At 36.3% G+C, this 20,510-nt stretch overlaps 1 protein-coding gene across 1 annotated transcript in view; it reads left to right on the plus strand.

Moving 5' to 3' along the window:
* The first annotated feature begins 15,563 nt into the window (after positions 1-15,563).
* Positions 15,564-20,510, plus strand: part of HCRTR2 (hypocretin receptor 2) — a 119,512-nt gene continuing 114,565 nt past the window's right edge. Inside the window, exon 1 of the mRNA XM_024929204.4 lies at positions 15,564-15,681. The gene's annotated coding sequence lies outside the window, so the exon portion shown is untranslated. The remainder of the gene's footprint in view (positions 15,682-20,510) is intronic.

Consider the following 20,510-nt stretch of genomic DNA (forward strand, 5'->3'; position numbering starts at 1 on the left):
GTTTTTCCCTGTGTGCATGTTTTTTTTCTAGGAGCTTATGGTCATCTTTTAAGTTTAAATCTAATTCACTGTGAGTTGATATTTATGTGTGGTGCAACGTAAGCATCTGACTTGATTTTATTTTTTGCATATGGATATCCAGTTTTCACAGCACTGCTTGTTACCCTCAGCAAAGGACAGTTGTCTGTAAATTCATGGGTTTATGTCTAGGCTCTCTGTTCTGTTCTATTGGTCAACATATGGTCATATATCACTTAACTGCAGGGAAGGGATACATTCTGAGAAATGCATTATTACATGATTTCATCATTGTGCAAACACTATAGAGTGTAGTTACAGAAACCTAGATGGTATAGCTTACTACACACCTAGGCTATAAGGTATAGCTTTTTGCTCCTAGCCAACAAACATGTGTAGCATATGACTGGATACTGAATATTATAGACAATTGTGTAACACAATGGTAATCATTTGTGTATCTACATATATCTAAACATAGAAAAAGTACAGTAAAAATATGGCATCATAATCTTATGGAACCATCATCATTTATGCCGTCAGTCATTGATGAAAACATCATTATACAATTTGTGACTATATCGCTTTTTATGATAGTATCATGCTGTTTTGATTACTGTAGCTTTGTAATATATTTTGTAATCAGGAAGTGTGATATCTCTAGCTGTGTTCTTATGATTCAAATTTGCTTTGGTCATTTGAGATCCATACTGGTGGAGTCTAATTATTCAAAACTAGGGAAAACAGACAAACAGAAAAAACTAAGACCAAGTTAGCAGAAGAAAGACAATAACAAAGGTTAGAGCAAAAATAAATAATATAGAGAATGAAAAAATTAGAAAAAGTGGACAAAACTAAAATGTACTTTTTGAAAAGACAAACAAAATTAACAAACCCTTACCTTGACTAAAAAAAGAGACTCAAATAAATAAAATTGGAAATGAGACAGGAGACATTACAATTGATGCTAACAAAAAGATCATAAGGTACTATTATGAACAACTATACACCAATAAATTGGACAACCTAGAAAAAAAATGGATAAATTCCTAGAAATACACAGTCTATCAAACTGAAACAAGAAGAATTAGAAAGCCTGAACATACCAGTAACAACCAAGGAGACTGAGTAAATAATCAAAAACCTCCCAAGAAGAAGAGTCTAGGACCAGAAGTCTTCACAAATGAATTCTACCAGACATTTAAAGTATTAATGCTAATCATTCATTCTTATACTATTCCAAAAAGAAAGACGGAATATTTTCAAACTCATTTTATGAAGCCAGCATTATTCTGATACCAAAACTAGGCAAAAATACTACAAGAACATAAAAACTACAAATGTGGGAATTATCATGTATACATATGCAAAAATCCTCAATAAAATCCTAGCAAACTAAATTCAACAGTACATTAAAAAGATCATATAGCATGACCAGTGAAATTTCTCCTTAGGACACAAGGATAAGTCAACATATAAAATTGAATGTGATATACCACTTTAACAAAATGAAGGATAAAAATCATATGATCATCTGAATAGATGCAGAAAAAGCATATAACAAACTTTGACGTTGTTGAGAAATTGAAAGCTTTTCTCTAAGATCAAGAACAAAGCAAGGATGCCCATTCTTGCTTCTATTCAGCATAGTGCTTGAAGTCCTAGTCTGGACAACTGGGCAAAAATAAATAAATAAATAAATAAATAAATAAATAAAATCCACCAAATTGGAAAGGAAGAAGTGAAATTACCTCTGTTTGTAGATGAGCTGATCTCATGTGTAGACAACCTTAAAGATTCCACAAAAACAAACAAACACACAAACAAACAAACAAAATAGCTAGAGCAAAGAAATGAATTCAGTACAGTTGCAGAATGCAAAATCAGTATACAAAAAGTACTTGTAATTCTATATAATAGCAACAAACTATTTCATAAGGAAATTAAGGAAACAATCCCAATTACAATAGCATCATAAATAATAAATCTTAAGAACAAATTTAACCAAGGAGGTGAAAGACTTGTGTACTGAAAACTATAAAATGCTGATAAAAAAAATTAAAGAAGATACAATAAATGGAAAGATATTCCATGTCATGGTTTGGAAGAATTAATATTGCTAAATGTACATACTACCCAAAACAACCTGTAGAGTCAATGCAATACCTATCAAAATATCAATATATTTTTTTTTTTTACAGAAATGAAAACACAATCTTAACACTATTTAAACCAATTAAATAAACCTATGATTTCAATTTGGTCAAATGTGTTAGAATGGATTTCCTTTTATCGTTTTGAACTTGTCTTTTCCAAATTTCAAAGCCTGGTTCCCAATTTTTACATGAAATACCAAATAACAAACCCACTTAATGAGCTCTGAGCCAGTTTTAGTAGCCAAACTTGTATTTAAATAGTGTGTTACATATTTGCACAAAAAAGCCAACGGAGTCTAAATCAACACTAATTCACATCATTACTAGCAATCTAAAACATCAGATGATAATTTTGCTGTTGTCTTTCAGGCAAGATATTCAACCATTGGTATTAAATGTTTTATATGAATGTGCGGTGTTTTATTTCAGAAACACTTCTCTGAATTCCCAAGGCCTAAGAGCTATTCATCATAGAGGTTTGTGGAGGCGGTAATTAGACATTTTCTACATGCATAATGTTAATTCATTCAAACATTATAGAAAAAAACTTTGTAAAGAAGTTAATTTTCAAGGTGACAGAAAAATCAGATTGAATCATGTTTATTTTATTTCAATTTAAACTCATTGGCTATCTTAGGAAATTCACATTGTTTTTGAAGAATATATGAACAAAGTTTGATTCATCTTATCTATATAAGCATGAGAGAAATACCTAGATGAGAGTGAAAAATGACTAATTTTGTGACCATTGTTATATCATAGATTAACTTGTTCTCTTCTACTTCTAAGCTGTGTGATCTTGAAAAGTCATCTAAACTTCAGGTACCATCCTCACTTGCAAAATGAGGGGAAAAACCCCAGCACTTTAATATGGTGTTATGTGGATGAAATAAGTTAATATATATTAAGTGCTTAGGTTTCATGCACTTTCTATATAGTATTAATAATATTATTGTTACATTATTATAGTTACATTATTATTTTTATTAATATTATTGGAACATGAATGGAATTGTTGTGGCTCATTTTAAAGATGCTGCAATGGAGACCAAGAGAAATTAAGTATAATAATCCTAGTTAAGGTACAGCCATTTCTAATTACATTTTCCACCTGCTGCTTTTACTTCTACCACTCACACCAATTCTTCTCATAATCTAATAAATATTGAAATTTAAAACTTATAAAGAACACATAATAATCTTATTTAATTATCACAACAATTTCTGTGGAGTTACTATTAATCCAGAGATGAAGAATCTAAAACTCTAAATTATCAAGCAACTATTCCAGCTTTAAACAACAGTAAAACTGGAATTAAAACTAGAGTTTCTCTATGAGGCCAGTATTACTCTTATACTAAAGCAAGACAACTGTCTCTCTCTCACTCTCTCTTTCTCTCTCTCTGAGACACACACACACACACATAAACACACACACACACACCAGATCAATATAACTTATGGATATTGATGCAAAAATTTTCAAAAAATTAATAGCAAATCGAATCCAGCAGTATTTTTAAAGGACTATACACCATGGACAAATGGGGTTTATTCCTGGGATATAAAGTTGGCTAAACTTAATGAAAATCAACCAGTGCAATAAATAATAGTAATTAAAAAACATAATTATCTAACTAGATGTACAAAAAATGACAAGATCCAACATGTTTTCAATATAAAAGCATTCCACAGATTAGGAATAGAAGGGAACTTCCTCAACTTTACAAAGAACATCTACAACAAAACCACAGCTAACATCATATTTAATGGTGGAAGACTAAAATCTCTGAATATTTTCCCCTAAGATCAGAAAAAGACAAAGAAGTCTACTAATTCTATTCAACATTGGAAAGATAATTCTAGTCAATTAATCACTAAAAAAAGGCATTTAGATTAGAAAGGAAGTAAAATTATCTCTGCAGATGACATAATCTTATACATGGAGAACTCCTAGAGATTACATACACACTCACAACTACCAGAGTTAATAAATGGGTTCTACAAAGTTGCAGGATACAATATCAATTCTCAAAAAACACTTGTATTTCTATACACTAGCAAATAACTCTGAAAATGAAAATAACAAAACAATTCCACTTGCAAGAGCATCAAAAAAGCATGAAAAGCTTAGGAAGGAATTTACCAAGAATGTACAAGTTTTATGTACTGAAAAATAAAAAATGTCATTAAAAATAGCTAAAGAGAATCTAAGCACATTGCAGTTTTCTGACTCCAGGCCCGGGCTCTTGGATGGCATCTCTGGATCCACTCAGGACCAGGGAGAACTTGTTGCCCTGAAGGGAAGGACACAAGTCTGACTGGCTTTACCACCTGCTGATTGTAGAGGCCTAGGGCCTTCAGGGAACACAGGTGGTAGCCAGATAGCAGTTACCATGGGCATTAGGCATGACCCAGTGCTATGTTGGCTTCTAGTTTGACCCAGCACAGCCCAAGGGTGGTAACCACATGGGTGCTTGTGTCACCCCTCCTTAAGTTCCAGGCAGCCAGCAAAGAGAGAGTGACTCTGTTTGGGAGAAAGTAAGGGAAGAGAATAAAAGTCTCTGTTGGTAATACAAGGAATTCTTCCAGATCTTATCCAAGACCTCTATGAGTCTGCAACAGCCAAAGCATTATTAGTTTTCAGGTTTCCCCAGTGCAGATATGACTGCAATGATCAAAAACTTAGATTATAACACTCAAGTCCCATTTGATACCTGAAAAGCTTTCCAAGAAAGATAGGCACAAACAAGTTTGGACTGGGAGGACTACAATAAATACCTAACTTCTCAATGCCCAGGAACTGATGAACATCCACAAGCTTTAAGACCATCCAGGAGGTCCTGGCAAGATGGCTGAATAGGAACAGCTCTGGTCTGCAGCTCCCAGTGAGATCAGTGCAGAAGGTGGTGGTTTCTGCATTTCCAACAACTGAGGTACCCAGCTCCTCTCATTGGGACTGGTTAGATAGTGAGTGCAGCCCACAGAGGGCGAGCCAAAGCTGGGTGGGGTGTCACCTCACTGGGGAAGCACAAGGTGATGGGGAACTCCCTCCCCTAGCCAACGGAATCTGTGAGGGACTGCCATGAGGGATGGTGCATTCTGCTCCAGATACTATGCTTTTCCCATGGTCTTCACAACCCTCAGGCCAGGAGATTCCCTTGGGTGCCTACACCACCAGGGCCTTGGGTTTCAAGTACAAAACTGGGTGGATCTTTGGGCAGACACCGAGCTAGCTGCAGGAGTTATTTTTCATACCCCAGTGGTGCCTGGAATGCCAGTGAGACAGAACCATTCAATCTCCTGGAAAGGTTGCTGAAGCCAGGGAACCCAGTGGTCTAGCTCAGTGGATCCCACGTAAGCTAAGATCCACTGGCTTGAAATTCTCACTGCCAGTGCAGCAGTCTGAAGTCAACCTGGGATGCTTGAGCTTGGTGGAGAGAGGGACGTCGACCATTACTGAGGTTTGAGTAAGCAGTTTTCCCCTCACAGTGTAAACAAAGCCACTGGGAAGTTAAAGTAGGTGGAGCCCACGACAGTTCGGCAAAGCCACTATAGCCAGAATGCCTCTCTAGATTCCTCCTGTCTGGGCAGGGCTTCTCTGAAAGAAAGGCAGCAGCTGCGGTCAGGGGCTTATAGATCAAACTCCCATCTCCCTGGGACAGGGCACCTGGGGAAAGGGGCAGCTGTGGGTGCAGCTTCAGCAGACTTAAATTTTGCTGCAAGCCGACTCTGAAGACAGCAGTGGATCTCCCAGCACAGCGCTCGAGCTCTGCTAAGGGGCAGACTGCCTCCTCAAGTGGGTCTCTGATCCCTGTGTTTCCTGACTGGGAGACACCGCACAGCAAGGGTCGACAGACACCTCATACAGGAGAGCTCCGGCTGGTATCTGGTGGGTGCCCCTCTGGGACAAAGCTTCGAGAGGAAGGAGCAGGCAGCAATCTTTGCAGTACTGTAGCCTCCACTGGTGATACCCAGGCAAACAGGGTCTGACGTTGACCTCCAGCAAACTCCAGCAGACCTTCAGCAGAGGGGTCTGAGTGTAAGAAGGAAAATTAACAAACAGAAAGGAATAGCATCAACATCAAAAAAAAAAAACAAAAACAAAAAACAAAAACAGCACATCCACACAAAAACCCCATCTGAAGGTCACCAACATCAAAGACCAAAGGTAGATAAATCCACAAAGATGGGGAAAAACCAGCACAAAAAAGCTGAAAATTCCAAAAAACAGAATACCTCTTCTCCTCCAAAGGATCACAATTCCTCACCAGCAAGGGGACAAAACTGGACAGAGAATGAGTTTGATGAATTGACAGAAGTAGGCTTGAAAAGGTGGGTAATAAACTCCTCTGAGCTAAAGGAGCATGTTCTAACCCAATGCAAGGAAGCTAAGAACCTTGAAAAATGGTTAGAGTAATTTCTAACTAGAATAACCAGTTTAGAGAAGAACATAAATGACCTGATGGAGCTCAAAACCACAGCACAAGAACTTCGTGCAGCATACACAGGTATCAATATCCAAATTGATCAAGCAAAGAAAAGAACATCAGAGATTGAAGATCAACTTAATGAAATAAAGCGTGAAGACCAGATTAGAGAAAAAAGAATAAAAAGGAATGAACAAAGTCTCCAAGAAATATGGGAATATGTGAAAAGACTAAACCTACATTTGATTAGTGTACCTGAAAGTGACGGGGAGAATGGAATCAAGTTGGAAAACATTCTTCAGGATATTATCCAGGAGAACATCCGCAACCTAGCAAGACAGGCCAACATTTAAATTCAGGAAATACAGAGTACATCACAAAGATACTCCTCAAGAAAAACAACCCCAAGACACATAATTGTCAGATGCACCAAGGTTGAAATACAGGAAAAAAGTTAAGGGCAGCCAGAGAGAAAGGTCGGGTTACCCACAAAGGGAAGTCCATCAGACTAACAGTGGATCTCCTTGCAGAAACCCTACAAGCCAGAAGACAGTGAAGGCCAATATTCAACATTCTTTAAGAAAAGAATTTTCAACTCAGAATTTCGTATCCAGCCAAACTATGCTTCATAGTGAAGGAGAAATAAACTCCTTTACAGACAAGCAAATGCTGAGAAATTTTGTCACCACCAGGCCTGCCTTGCAAGAGCTCCCGAAGGAAGCACTAAATATGAAAAGGAAAAACCAGTATCAGCCACTGCAAAAACATATGAAATTGTAAAGACCATCAACACTATGAAGAAACTGCATCAACTAATGGGAAAAATAACCAGCTAGCATTATAATGACAGGATCAAATTCACACATAACAATATTAACCTTAAATGTAATAGGCTAACTGCCCCAATTAAGAGACACAGACTGGCAAATTGGATAGAGAGTCAAGACCCATCAGTGTGCTGTATTCAGGAGTCCAATTCATGTGCAAAGATACATATAGGCTCGAAATAAAGGGATGGAGGAATATTTACTAAGCAAATGGAAAGCAAAATAAAGCGGAGGTTGCAATCCTAGTCTCTGATAAAATAGACTTCAAACCAACAAAGATCAAAAGAGACAACAAAGGGCATTACATAATGATAAAGGGATCAATGCAACAAGAACAGCTAGCTATCCTAAATATATATGCACCCAATTCAGGAGCACACAAATTCATCAAGCAAGTTCTTAGAGACCTATAGAGACTTAGACTCCCACGTAATAATAGTGGGAGACTTTAACACCCCACTGTCAATATTAGACAGATCAATGAGACAGAAAATTAACAAGGACATTCAGGACTTGAACTCAGCTCTGGAACAAGCAGGCCTAATAGACATCTATAGAACTCTCCACCCCAAATCAATAGAATATACATTATTCTCAGCACCACATTGCACTTATTCTAAAATTCACCACATAATTGGAGGTAAAAGACTCCTCAGCAAATGCCAAAGAACTAAAATCACAACAAACAGTCTCTCAGACCACAGTGCAATCAAATAAGAACTCTGGAATAAGAAACTCACTCAAAACCGCACAACTACATGGAAACTGAACAACCTGCTGCTGAATGACTACTGGGTAAATAATGAAATTAAGGCAGAAATAAATAAGTTACTTGAAACCAATGAGAACAAAGACACAATGTACCAGAATCTCTGGGACACAGCTAAAGTAGTGTTTAGAGGGAAATTCATAGCACTAAATGCCCACACGAGAAAGTGGGAAAGATCTAAAATCAACACCCTAACATCACAATGAAAAGAACTAGAGAAGCAAAGGCAAACAAATTCAAAAGCTAGCAGAAGACAAGAAATAACTAAGATGAGAGCAGAACTAAGGAGAGAGAGACACGAAAAACCCTTCATAAATCAATGAATCCAAGAGCTGTTTTTTTTGAAAAGATTAACAAAATAGATAGATCACTAGCCAGACTAATGAAGAAGAAAAGAGAGAAGAATTGTATAGACACAATAAAAAATGGTAAAGGGGAGATCATCACTGATCCCACAGAAACACAAACTACCATCAGAGAATACTATAGACACCTCTATGCAAATAAACTAGAAAACCTAGAAGAAATGGATAAATTCCTGGACACATACACCTTCCCAAGACTAAACCAGGAAGAAGTCAAATCCCTGAACAGACCAATAACAAGTCCTGAAATTGAGGCAGTAATTAATAGCGTTCCAATGAAAAAAAGCCCAGGACCAGATGGATTCACAGCCAAATTCTACCAGAGGTACAAATCAGAGCTGGTACCATTCCTTCTGAAACTATTCCAAACAACAGAAAAAGAAAGACTCCTCCCTAACTCATTTTATGAGGCTGGCGTCATCCTGATACCAAAACCTGGCAGAGACATACACACAAAAAAGAAAATTTCAGGCTAATATATCCCTGATTAACAGCGATGCAAAAATCCTCAATAAAATACTGGCAAACCAAATCCAGCAGCACATCAAAAAGCTTATCCACCACGATCAAGTTGGCTTCATACCTGGGATGCAAGGCTTGTTCAACATACGAAAATCAATAAATGTAATTCATCACAAAAACTGAACCAATGACAAAAACCACATGATTATCTCAATAGATGCAGAAAAGGCCTTCAACAAAATTCAACAGCCCTTCATGCTAAAAACTCTCAATAAGCTAGGTATCGATGCAATGTATTTTAAAACAATAAGAGCTATTTATGACAAACCCATACCCAATATCATACTGAATGGGCAAAAGCTGGAAGCATTCCCTTTGAAAACTGGCACAAGACAAGGATGCCCTCTATCACCACTCCTATTCAACATAGTGTTGGAAGTTCTGGCCAGGGCAATCAGGCAAGAGAAAGAAATAGAAGGTATTCAAATAGGAAGAGAGGAAGTCAAATTGTCTCTGTTTGCGGATGACATCATTGTATATTTAGAAAACCCCATTGTCTCAGCTGAAAATCTCCTTAAGCTGATAAGCAACTTCAGCAAAGTCTCAGGATACAAAATCAATGTGCAAAAATCACAAGCATTTCTATACACTAATAATAGACAAACAGAGAGCCAAATCATGAGTGAACTCCCATTCAAAATACCTAGGAATACAACTTACAAGGGATGTGAAGGACCTCTTCAAGGAGAACTACAAACCACTGCTAAGGAAATAAGAGAGGATACAAACAAATGCAAAAACATTCCATCCTCATGGATAGGAAAAATCAATATCATGACAATGGCCATACTGCCCAAAATAATTTATAGATTCAGTGCTATGTTCATCAAGCTACCACCGCATTTCTTCACAGAATTAGTAAAAAACTGGCCAGGCGCGGTGTCTCACGCTTGTAATCCAAGCACTTTGGGAGGCCAAGGCAGGAGGATCAAGAGGTCAGGAGATTGAGACCATGGTGAAACCCCGTCTCTACTAAAAATACAAAAAATTAGCCGGGCGTGGTGGCAGGCGCCTGTAGTCCCAGCTACTCTGAGAGGCTGGGCAGGAAAATGGCGTGAACCCAGGAGGCGGAGCTTGCAATGAGCCAAGATCCTGTCACTGCACTCCAGCCTGAGTGACAGAGCAAGACTCCGTCTCAAAAAGAAAAAACAAACAAACAAACAAACGAACGAACAAAAACGACCTTAAATTTCTTATGGAACTAAAAAAGAGCCCATATAGCCAAAACAATCCTAAGCAAAAAGAACATAGCTGGAGGCATCATGCTACCTAACTTCAAATTATGCTACAAGGCTACAGTAACCAAGACAGCATGGTATTGGTATGAAAACAGATATATAGACCAATGGAACAGAACAGAGGCCTCAGAAATAACCCCAGACATCTACAACTCTCTGATTTTTGACAAACCTGACAAAAACAAGCAATGGGGAAAAGATTTCCTATTTAATAAATGTTGTTGGGAAAACTGGCTAGCCATATGCAGAAAACTGAAACAGGACTCCTCCCTTACACCTTATACAAAAATTAACTCAAGATGGATTAAAGACTTAAACGTAAGACCTAAAAACCATAAGAACCCTAGAAGAAAACCTAGGAAATACCATTCAGGCCATAGGCATGGGCAAAGACTTCATGTCTAAAACATCAAAAGCAATGGCAAGAAAATCCCAAATTGACAAATGGGATCTAATTAAACTAAAGAGCTTCTGCACAGCAAAAGAAACTATCATCAGAGTGAACAGGCAACCTACAAAATGGGAGAAAATTTTTACAATCTGTCCATCTGATAAAGGGCTAATATCCAGAATCTACAATGAACTCCAACAAATTTACAAGAAAAAAACAACCCCATCAAAAAGTGGGTGAAGGATGTGAACAGACACCTCTCAAAAGAAGACATTTATGTGGCCAAGAAACATACAAAAAAAAGCTTATCATCACTGGTCATTAGAGAAATGCAAATAAAAACCACAGTGAGATACCATCTCACTCCAGTTAGAATGGCGATCATTAAAAAGTCAGGAAACCACAGATGCTGGAGAGGATGTGGAGAAATAGGAACGCTTTTACACTGTTGGTGGGAGTGTAAATTAGTTCAACCATTGTGGAAGACAGTGTGGTGATTCCTCAATGATCTAGAACCAGAAATACCATTTGACCTAGCAATCCCATTACTGGGCATATACCCAAAGGATTATAAATCATTCTATGATAAAGACACATGCACATGTATTTTATTGCGGCACTATTAACAATAGCAATAGACTAGATTAAGAAAATGTGACACATATACACCATGAAATACTATGCAGCCATAAAAAAGGATGAGTTCATGTCCTTTGCAGTGACATGAATGAAGCTGGAAACCATCATTCTCAGCAAACTATCACAAGATCAGAAAACCAAACACCACATGTTCTCACTCATAAGTGGGAGTTGAACAATGAGAACACATGGACACAGGGAGGGGAACATCACACACCAGGGCCTGTCAGGCAGTGGGGGGCTAGGGGAGGGATAACATTAGGAGAAATACGTAATGTAGGTGACGAGTTGATGGGTGCAGCAAACCACCGTGGCACATGTATACCTATGTAACAAACCTGCACTTTCTGCACGTGTATCCCAGAACTTAAAGTATTAAAAAAAAAAAGACCATTTATGAAAACATGACCTTACCAAAGAACTATATAAGTCACTGGAGACCAATCCTGGAGTGACAGAATTATGTGACCTCTCAGATGGAGAATTCAAAGTAGCTGTTGTGAGGAAATTCAACAAAATTCAAGATGACATGGCAAAGGAATTCAGACTTCTATCAGATAAACTCAAAAAAGAAGATGAAATAATTTTTTAAAAAATTCATGCAGAAATTTTGGAGCTAAAAAATTCAATTGATATACAGAAGAATGCATCTTACTAGCAGAATTGATCCTACAGAAGAAAGAATTAGTAAATTTGAAAACACTCTATTTGAAAATATACAGTCAGAGGAGACAAAAGAAAAAAATTAAAAACAATGAAGCATACCTACAGGATCCAGAAAATAGCCTCAAAAGCATAAATCTAAGAGTTACTGGCCTTAAAGAGGAAGGAGAGAGAGAGAGAGAGTGAGATAGGGGTAGAAAGTTTATTCAAAGGGATAACAATAGAGTATCAGTATTCAAATACAAGGTTATGGAACACCATTCAGATTTAACCCAAAGAAGACTACCTCAAGACATTTAATAATTGAACTCTCATTCAATGGGAAAAGTAAAGTCCTTTCAATAAAGGTGTTGGGACAATTGGGTATGCAAAAAATGAATTTGGATACCTTTCTTGTGTCATATACATAAAACCCCAAAATAGATTAAAGACCTAAGTATAAGAGCTAAAACTATGAAACTCTTCGAAAGAAACACATGTAAATTTTTGTGACCTTTGATTAGGCAATGATTTCTTAAATATGATAAAATATGGTAAAAGCAACAAAAGAAAACATGAATAAATTGGATCTTATCAAAATTTAAAACTTTTTTGCATCGTAGGATACTATCAAGGGTATGAAAAGAAAACCTACAAAATAGGAGAACATGTTTGGAAATCATGTATTTGTTAAGGGATTAGTATAGAGAATATATATATATATATATATATATACTCTTACACCTCAACTATAAAGAGATGAATAACCCAATCTAAAAAAATAGGCAACAAAATAGCTATTAGTTCTCCAAAGTACATACACAAATGACCAACAAGTTCATCCAAAGATGCTCATCATCTTTACTCAGGAGGCAAATACAGATTAATATTACAATGATATTAGACATGGATTTGTCATATACAGACTTTATTAAGTTAGATTCCCTCTATGCCTAATTTGTTGAGAGTTTTTATCATGAAGAGATGTTGCATTTTGTCAAATGCCTTTTCTGTGTCTTTTGAGATGATCATATGGTTTTCGTCCTTTATTTTGCTGATATGACGTACCACATTTATTGATTTGCATATATTGAATCATCCTTCCACCCCTGGGATAAATCCCACTTGATCATGGTGTATTATATCTTTTTGATGTTTTTTGGATTCACTTTGCTGATATTTTGTTGAGGATTTCTGCATCTATAATCATTAAGGATATTGGCCTGTAGTTTTCTCTTTTTATGTTGTATTCTAGTCTGATTTTGGTATCAGGGTAATGCTGTTCTTGTTGAGCGTGTCAGGAAGTCCAAAAGACTTCTTCTTTAGTGTTTTGGAATAGTTTGAGAATTGTTGTTAGTTTTTTTTATAAGTTTGGTAGAATTCAGCAGTAAAGCCATCCAGTTCTGGGCTTTTCTTTGTTAAGAGACTTAAAACACACACAACGCGCACACAAAATGAAATATCACTTTCCACCCATTATAATTTATAAAGTGGAAAATAACTCATGTTGATAAGAATGTGGAAACCTTGAAACCTTCATGCATTGCCAGTGGTAATGTGAAAGAATCTTGCCATTGTGGAAAACAATTTGTCAGTTCCTCAAACAGTTCAACATAGAGTTACTGTATGAAATAATTCAACTCCCAGGCATGCACCCAAGAGCATTGAAAACATAAGTACACACAAAAACTTGTACAAGAACAGTCAGATCAGTATTATATATAATTGGCAAAAAATGGAAAGAATCCAAATATTCATCAACTGCTGAATAGATAAAATGTGGCATATCCATATAATTAAATACTATTCAGCCACAAAAATAATAAAGTATGGATAGACACTAAAACATGGAAGAACCTTGAAAATATTAAGCTAAGTGAAAGACATAAGACACAAAACCCAACATGTTATGATTCAATTTAAAGGAAATTTCCAGAATTGTCAGATCCATGAAGAAGAAACTTGAGTGTTTGCCAGCATGTGGGAGGAGAGGAAAATCAGTTATGAGGTTTCTGGAATTAGTAGTGCTGATGGTGACACAACATTGTGAATATACTATAAACCATTAAATGATACCTCTCAAAATGGTTAAAACATTACTGTTGTGTTATGTGAATTTTATCTCAATTAGAAAAGAAAAAAATCTTATCAATAACAAAGAGAAATTTCCACACAAGGTGGGATCGCTTCCACAGTGCTACTCAATGCAGTTTAGCGATTGCATTTGTATTGGAGTAAAAGCATGTCACATTGCTTTTAACATTGGAGTCCAATACATAAACCCCTTTCACCATAACTATATGGAGTTCATTGTATGTATATTTATTAAAATGGAATTAAGATGAATTTCACAACACAATGGATCATTTTTTTTTCATGTGGAAAATCAGAACACATGCCTTAATGGTTACATGCCCCACCTGCTGCTCACCTAAAAGTAAATTTCCTCTAACTCAGACAAATATGTTATTTTCAAGGAAAAGAAGCCCAGAGAACTGAGATCCAGAAGAAATAACATGTATTGAAAGCACACAGAAGTATTTCAATGAACTCAAACCCAAGATTGTAGAAAACTCTCATGTGACCCTGGGACTGATGTTTGAAAATACACCTATTTTGCTCCTACTCTTTCCTTCCCCAGATCCCACCCTTCAGAGCACCTGACGATAATGGATAGTTTCTAGCAGGGTGTCTGGAATGGGCAAGTACCCCCAAAGTTATAGTTTGTACTGCAAGACTTGAACCCACTCTTTTTCTGCCCTCTATTATTATTTTTCCATTTTAACCATTTATTATTTTGAAAAGAAAAGAGAATTTTTAGAATATGGAAAGAGGAAGTGAATTAATAAAATAGCACACCCTACATAGAGATTGCTAGTCCATCTCCAGTCTAAAGATTTAGTAATAGGCAAGAATATACATATCCAGGAATTTCCTTGGTGTTACATAAACAAAGGTGGCACATATGTATATTTTTCACAAAATATTCACTGTTTGAAGAAGGAATTACTCCCTTCAATTGAGTTCAGGCCTGATCAACAAGTAGTGACTGGCCAACAGCTAAATGCACAGTGCATGCTAAGTTTGGGGATACAAAGATGAATGAGAAAACATTTATGCCCTTAGGAGAAAAACAAATATCTTTATCTCAGAGAATAGAGAAGGAGATTGATTCTCTTTGGGGGAGATGTCATCTTGAAGAGTATAACAAGTTCCCCTATAATTCTACTTTTCAGTACTGTTTAAAATACAACTGGATTTTTTTAAATATGTAAAATTTATATAATTTTACAAATGTTTTTGTTAAGAATTAAAACAATCATTAGTAAAGGACACAGCTGGAAAATTGAAAACATTTTGGTTCTCTACTGTGGAAACAGAATAGAGTAACAGCAAAAAGCGTATTTCTGGAATTGGACCCTGACAACTCTGCTTAAACACTCCACCACTTTCTAGCTATATGACCTTGGGTAAGTTACTTAACTTCATTGTGTGTCAATTTCTTCATTTGTAAAATTGGAATAATAGATGCTTTTTTAGAGACAGTGTCTCATTCTGTTGCCCAGGCTGGAGTGCAGTGACATGACCACAGCTCACGGCAGCCTCAACCTCCTGAGTTCAAGTGATTCTCCAACTTGAGCCTCCCAGATAGCTAGGACCACAGACACATGCCACCATGCCTGGGTAATTTTTTTTTTAAGTTTTTCATAGAAATAGTGTCTCACTAAGTTGCCCAACCTGGAAAATTGGAATAATAATTCATAAAATCTTCCTCCTAGATTTGTGAAGATCAATTGAGTTAATGTATGTAATGTACTTGGCACAGAGCTTGGCCCATGTAATCTCTCAATGAGTGCTAACACTACTTGTCTCACAAAAAGTTACTTACTTCTGTCTGGCACCAACTCCCTCTCCCACTTCCCACAATCTGGTTACCATTCATTCTTCAGTTCTCAGCTTAAACAATGTCTTTTCCATATGGTTTTATTGACGCCACTTTGGGAAAATAGATGTCTCTTCTGCTTGCATTTTCAGACCTTTTTAGGTGTATACCTTAGGGCATTTGCTTTACTGACCAAAATTATTTGCCGGCTACTCTGTGCTTTTCATGACACACTGAATAAGACAGGAAGAGTGTTTATCTATGCTCAACATAAGATAGGCATATAATGGAAGCTTCGTATATATTTGTTGAATAAAAAACATAAGGGGAAAATATCAGATCTAATAATGCAGGACAGGAGGCAAGATGGAACAGAGAGAACCTTGTCTGAGAAGAGGCATAATTAAAACAGGGCATGGGAGGTAATAGAAAGATTGGAGGAAAAAGAGACAGAGAGACACAAATGTTTGTGGTAATTTGTGACAAGTAGCTTTGATTGTTCATGGCCTAATCTTTTAGGGCATGAGGTTATTTCATTCTCTGTAGCCCACCGAGAGTGCGTACAGTGACACATGTTATGTAAGTCCCCTTTTCCCTTTTTATAAATGTCTAGACCCCCTGTGATTTGAGACTTTTCTAGAAGAATTTAGCTGAAGACCATATTGTTTTTTAAAATGTAGTATTTGGAGCCTAGAGGTGACAGATAACTTCCTGCAAAGCTAATGCATTTATTTTGGGAATATATAAGCTCAGTATCATCATTACCAACAGTGCTCAGACTTGATTTTATTTTCATTCCAACAGCAAAGGAAAGAAAGCAACTTCTTTCATGCTTCCATGCCACTCTGCATCTCTCTACCTTCACAGAGTTTCTCAACAATGGCAACATTTCCAGTTCACCAATGGACTGAGAGATCATTGAGGCTAGACTAGTCTTATTAATCCTTATACCCCAGCTCCTAGCTGAACTCCTGGACACACAATAGATACTCAGATACATTTACTGAAATGCATATAGAAAGTTACACCTGCAAAAAAGATGATCTCTCACCAGGAATAAGAAAATATAATCTGGGACAGCCCATATATGAGATCTCTAAACAACCTACCTATAACCACCAAGAAAAAAAAAATACCTGAGTTTGAGATTTATTTTTCTGTCTCATTTTTAATATATTCCAGTTAGTGAAAGAGCTAAAATAAATGACAAGAAAAATTTAATCTAGGTATTTAAACAGAATTATTCTGAATGTTGTGAGCTACATTTCTTTTTTACCTTTTATTTATACATAGTATTTGTATATATTTATAGGGTACATGTGATATTTTGTTACATGCATAGAATGTGTAATGGTCAAGACAGAATATTTAGAGTATCCATTACCTTAAGTATTTATTATTTCTCTGTGCTAGGAGCATGTTAAGTCCTCTCTTTTAGCTATTTTGAAATGTACATTGATGTTAACTATCATTAACACAGAGTAATTGATATGTATAGCAAATAATATTTGCAGTAGGATATCACATGTTTATTTATTTATTTATTTATTTTTATTATACTTTAAGTTCTAGGGCACATGTGCACAACGTGCAGGTTTGTTACATATGTATGCATGCGCCATGTTGGTGTGCGCACCCATTAACTCCTCATTTACATTAGGTATATCTCCTAATGCTATCCCTCCCCCCTCCCCCCACCCCACGACAGGTTCCAGTGTGTGATGTTCCCCTTCCTGTGTCCAGGTGTTCTCATTGTTTAATTTCCACCTATGAGTGAGAACATACGGTGTTTGGTTTTTTGTCCTTGCGATAGTTTGCTGAGAATCATGGTTTCCAGCTTCATCCATGTCTCTGCAAAGGACATGAACTCATCCTTTTTTTGGCTGCATAGTATTCCATGGTGTATATGTGCCATATTTTCTTAATCCAGTCTATCATTGTTGGACATTTGGGTTGGTTCCAAGTCTTTGCTATTGTGAATAGTGCCGCAATAAACATATGTGTGCATGTGTCTTTATAGCAGCATGATTTATAATCCTTTGGGTATATACCCAGTAATGGGATGGCTGGGTCAAATGGAATTTTAGTTCTAGATCCTTGAGGAATTGCCACACTCTCTTCCACAATGATTGAACTAGTTTACAGTCCCACCAACAGTGCAAAAGTGTTCCTATTTCTCCACATCCTCTCCAGCACCTGTTGTTTCCTGACTTTTTAATGATTGCCATTCTAACTGGAGTGAGGCACTGGTCTGAAAATATCAATTCATTTAATTCTTTTAACAACCTTAAGGGGGATATCATGGTACAAATTTAGAGCTTTCTTTTGTGTTTGTGAAATGGATTGATTCCTTTTCCCTACATCCAGCAGAAATATTTGAATTGAAGAGAAGAGTAATACCTAAGAACTAAAAATTCCTTTTTTATGTTTCAAAAGATATCAAAAGATCTAAGGAAGATATTCACATCAAAAATGAGTCTTATAATATGTATTATCTATGGTGCACTTGCAAAAAAGAAAACAAGTAATAATCTGAAGATTTAAGTGAATATTTTATGACATTGGAGTACCACATATTTAGAAGAAAGCACCACAGAAATCATAGATAGAAGGAAATGAAATATTTGTAGGATCAAGATAAATTCAGCTTGTCATAAAATAAAGCAGGTATCAGGATAAAATCTTGAAAATATTTTCATTTCTCGTTATTTATAACTTCAGTTTACTGTGATGATTAATTGTAGGTGGAAGATTTACGAAGAGAAGACTGAAGTATAGACAAGTTGAAGTGCCACAAAATGAAAGCTAATGACACTGACTACTTAGGAAATAGCAGACTGGGTCCATATTTATAGATTGTCAATGACAAGGAATTTGCAGATGTTAATGAATATAGATCCGAACTTAAGTTGCAACAACCTTTCCCACTTTGAGATGAATAGTGCATGGAAGAGTAAAATGCAGATATTAATAAATCAGAGGAAGACATCGTGCCAGAGTATAAAGTTGACAGATTTATGCCAATGAACTTGAACAAAGCCACAGAAGGCCTACTTGTCAAATTTACTGGTGACAACAGGTCTGGAGAAATGGCTAATGTTTTGGATAATAGCATTAGAATTTAAGGTCTGTTTAAACTTCAGATTAACAGAATGAAATTAATATATGCACATATCAATTGGGTCTTTTGCTTATATATCATCTCTTAACAGAGCCTTTTTGACCAATCATTTCTAATGTGACCTTTGGGATTTTTCTACTCATCATCACCTCATCCTGTGTGGTTTGAATTATAGCATCTATCCCTTCCTAACATTTTCCCTATGTATTTGTTAGTTTGTTTTTTTTTAAAATCTAACTTTACTAGAAAGTAAAATGCATGGAAACAGCAACCTGTTTAACTTTGTATCACTAAGAGTGGAAAAATAACCCTCAGGAAATATTTGGTAAAATAATAAAATGCCCATTGATGCCCTTCTCTTAAAAAGAAATTTAATTAGTGCAGATTGGGGAAATACAACAATATTTCTCATAAAATGTGATATCTATACAATAACAGAAGTACTATGTCCCAAAAAGTATTCTATAAATAGAAGAAAGAACAGATGGTTTTGCTGCTGATTAATCCATTGATCTTTCGTAAATCATCTAATTTCCCCAGGAACAGCTTCCTCATCTATTAAAAGGGGTTAGTAATAGCTAAGCCCTCGGGGGTTTAAAAATGCATATGAAATAATTTTATAAACCATAAAGCACAAAACAAATACGAAAAATTATGATTGGAGGAGGGGGTGGGGTAGTTAACTAAATCTCAGTGTAAACCACCAATGTCTTGTGTGTGTTGAAAAAATAATTACATATAAAAATTGGTTGCATCCAAAGAATAATGTACTTTTTGCACTGGCAAGACTCAAACCATATTATTGTTACTTCCTCCCAGTTACATATTTTTCAAGATATTGACAATTGTCTAAAGGAAGACCAAACAGATGTAGGTGGGAGCTACTGTCATTTGAACAACATTGAAAAGAAAAATACTAAAAAAGAAACATGAGGGCATAAAAAGGAGCGCTGGGGCTGTGATGTTTATTTTGAATCTGTGAAGCATTGTCATGTGGAAGATTTATTCTGTGTAGCACCAAGATGCAAACTAGGAATTAGAGGTAAAAGTCTCAAAAAGACAAATCGTGGCTTGAGACCTTGGTTTAATGTAAGAAACAGTTTTCTCACCTTTAGAGCACTCCCATAAGGGTGGAAGTAGTGAATTGTGGTGGTCACATTCAAGCTAGATGGGGACATGTCAGCAATGTTATCAGGAGGCTTCTACTCTTAAGCTGAAGTTCAGACAAGATTTCCAGGCTCTTCCCAAGTGCAAGATTGTAATTACTTAAATGCAATATTTTTACCATGTTTATTAAGAATAAAAGGATCATGAATTCACATTCTGACAAATGCTAGAATACTTATTATTAGAGACAAATCCAGTGCATGAGAGAATGGCAGGTGACATCAGCCCTGAATCAATGGGAAGAAAGACCCAATGGGATGTGGTATTTACCAGAGAGAGCACTTCTGCTTAGATTGCTACATCCTACAGTGAATGTTTAATATCATTGAGTATATTGGTGGT

This window comes from Pan paniscus, chromosome 5 (assembly GCF_029289425.2).
Source record: "Pan paniscus chromosome 5, NHGRI_mPanPan1-v2.0_pri, whole genome shotgun sequence".
Taxonomy (NCBI): Eukaryota; Metazoa; Chordata; class Mammalia; order Primates; family Hominidae; genus Pan; species Pan paniscus.